This window comes from Cibotium barometz, chromosome 29 (genome assembly GCF_041138505.1).
Source record: "Cibotium barometz isolate CiBa-2024 chromosome 29, ASM4113850v1, whole genome shotgun sequence".
Classification (NCBI taxonomy): Eukaryota; Viridiplantae; Streptophyta; class Polypodiopsida; order Cyatheales; family Cibotiaceae; genus Cibotium; species Cibotium barometz.
Genome location: NC_141074.1, coordinates 14,491,635 through 14,495,325, shown reverse-complemented (window position 1 = coordinate 14,495,325; position 3,691 = coordinate 14,491,635).

Genomic DNA, 3,691 nt, shown 5'->3' with positions numbered 1-3,691 from the left:
ACACACACATCCCGTGCACACACCCCACGAGAGAGAGAGAGAGAGAGAGAGAGAGAGAGAGAGAGAGAGAGAGAGAGCACCGGCGCACTTGATGACTGGCTCATACATAAAAAAACTGTGACAAAAAGCATGACAACAAGATCAAATTAAAAGATTGATAGATCACACAAGTTTCACATCTTACTTAATATCATATCTTTGAAATTTGTGGGACCATAGGACATGTTCTTTATTGTAAATTGACATGTTCTTTATTGTAAATTTGTTATAGTAGGACATGTCCTTTATTCTAAATTTAGTTATCTTTATAACCTATAAATTTTTAATGGACAGTGAGGATATAAAGTGGCAACATCTGTAAATGGCATAGTACTTTCCCAACTTATTAAAACATCCATTTTCCAAAACATAAAACAAGAAAATTCAAAACATTGTATGAAAGACTTGAAAAGTACTCATGCAACTCAAGGGAAACTCTAGAAATATCCCTTTATATTTTCTAAAAGAGTCACGTGTGATAAAATTTGTGAGATGAAAAAGTCATAAGAAATCCTTTAACATACTCAAGGAAACACAAAACATCATCTTGCTCTTATATGAGGCTAATTTGTAGAGAAACTTTTTGAAGCAAACAATTGGACATCGTAATAATCCTCATCCCTTTTGGGCCCTTGTAAATAAGGCTCACAAAATTGAAAACATTATGTGAAAGACTTTCACTCATGCAAATCAAGGGCACTCTAGGAATAAGATGAATTCAAAACATTATGTGAAAGACTTTCCCTCATGCAAATAAAGGGCACTCTAGGAATAAGATGAATTCAAAATATTATGGGAAAGACTTTCACTCATGCAAATCAAGGACACTCTAGGAATAAGATGAATTCAAAATATTATGGGAAAGACTTTCACTCATGCAAATCAAGGACACTCTAGGAATAAGATGAATTCAAAACATTATGTGAAAGACTTGTCACTCATAAAAATCAAGGGCACTCTAGGATTAAGATGAATTTCCTTAAAGATAGTCACTACAACACCACTCTCCCTTAAAGATAGTCACTACAACACCACTCTCCCTTAGCGACACCCGCTTCTTTTGTTAGAGGCCTCCTACGCACGTTGTTATACACGTCGCTGTTGAGCATCGTGTGTGCGATGCTCAAAACGATGAAAATGTAATGAAGTAGGTTTGGGTGCACATGCACATGGGGGATGGGGCCTAGGCACTTGGGCTTAGGGACATTTACATGTGTACTTTTGGGGGCCTTGGGCTATACTAGGCATAGGGTTCATGGACATTGTACCCTTTTTTGATCGTATTCACTCTATAAACATTCATGTCTTCTTGGTGCTCTTGCCCAAGCTTTCATGGCCTTTCTTGGATATTGCCCTAGGATGGTGACCCACACCCATGTTGCCACTCCATGATTTGAGTGGCTAACCCTAGTCTTTTGCATTAGCATACACACACACACACACACACATCCCGTGCACACACCCCACGAGAGAGAGAGAGAGAGAGAGAGAGAGAGAGAGAGAGAGAGAGAGAGAGAGAGAGAGAGAGAGCCGGCACACTTGATGAGTGGCTCATACATAAAAAAACTTAGTGACAAAAAGCATGACAACAAGATCAAATCAAATGATTGATAGATCACACAAGTTTCACATCTTACTTAATATCATATCTTTGAAATTTGTGGGACCATAGGACATGTTCTTTATTGTAAATTGACATGTTCTTTATTGTAAATTTGTTATAGTAGGACATGTCCTTTATTCTAAATTTAGTTATCTTTATAACCTATAAATTTTTAATGGACAGTGAGGATATAAAGTGGCAACATCTGTAAATGGCATAGTACTTTCCCAACTTATTAAAACATCCATTTTCCAAAACATAAAACAAGAAAATTCAAAACATTGTATGAAAGACTTGAAAAGTACTCATGCAACTCAAGGGAAACTCTAGAAATATCCCTTTATATTTTCTAAAAGAGTCACGTGTGATAAAATTTGTGAGATGAAAAAGTCATAAGAAATCCTTTAACATGCTCAAGGAAACACAAAACATCATCTTGCTTTTATATGAGGCTAATTTGTAGAGAAACTTTTTGAAGCAAACAATTGGACATCGTAATAATCCTCATCCCTTTTGGGCCCTTGTAAATAAGGCTCACAAAATTGAAAACATTATGTGAAAGACTTTCACTCATGCAAATCAAGGGCACTCTAGGAATAAGATGAATTCAAAACATTATGTGAAAGACTTTCCCTCATGCAAATAAAGGGCACTCTAGGAATAAGATGAATTCAAAATATTATGGGAAAGACTTTCACTCATGCAAATCAAGGACACTCTAGGAATAAGATGAATTCAAAATATTATGGGAAAGACTTTCACTCATGCAAATCAAGGACACTCTAGGAATAAGATGAATTCAAAACATTATGTGAAAGACTTGTCACTCATAAAAATCAAGGGCACTCTAGGATTAAGATGAATTTCCTTAAAGATAGTCACTACAACACCACTCTCCCTTAAAGATAGTCACTACAACACCACTCTCCCTTAGCGACACCCGCTTCTTTTGTTAGAGGCCTCCTACGCACGTTGTTATACACGTCGCTGTTGAGCATCGTGTGTGCGATGCTCAAAACGATGAAAATGTAATGAAGTAGGTTTGGGTGCACATGCACATGGGGGATGGGGCCTAGGCACTTGGGCTTAGGGACATTTACATGTGTACTTTTGGGGGCCTTGGGCTATACTAGGCATAGGGTTCATGGACATTGTACCCTTTTTTGATCGTATTCACTCTATAAACATTCATGTCTTCTTGGTGCTCTTGCCCAAGCTTTCATGGCCTTTCTTGGATATTGCCCTAGGATGGTGACCCACACCCATGTTGCCACTCCATGATTTGAGTGGCTAACCCTAGTCTTTTGCATTAGCATACACACACACACACACACATCCCGTGCACACACCCCACGAGAGAGAGAGAGAGAGAGAGAGAGAGAGAGAGAGAGAGAAAGAGAGAGAGAGAGAGAGAGCCGGCACACTTGATGAGTGGCTCATACATAAAAAAACTTAGTGACAAAAAGCATGACAACAAGATCAAATCAAATGATTGATAGATCACACAAGTTTCACATCTAACTTAATATCATATCTTTAAAATTTGTGGGACCATAGGACATGTTCTTTATTGTAAATTTGTTATAGTAGGACATGTCCTTTATTCTAAATTTAGTTATCTTTATAACCTATAAATTTTTAATGGGACAGTAAGGATATAAAGTGACAACATCTGTAAATGGCATAGTACTTTCTCCCAACCTATTAAAAAATCCATTTTCCAAATTATAAAACAAGAAAATTCAAAACATTGTATGAAAGACTTGAAAAGTACTCGTGCAACTCAAGGGAAACTCTAGAAATATTCCTTTATATTTTCTAAAAGAATCACGTGTGAAAAAATTTGTGAGATGAAAAAGTCATAAGAAATCCTTTAACATGCTCAAGGAAACACAAAACATCATCTTGCTTTTATATGAGGCTAATTTGTAGAGAAACTTTTTGAAGCAAACAATTGGACATCGTAATAATCCTCATCCCTTTTGGGCCCTTGTAAATAAGGCTCACAAAATTGAAAACATTATGTGAAAGACTTTCACTCATGCAAAT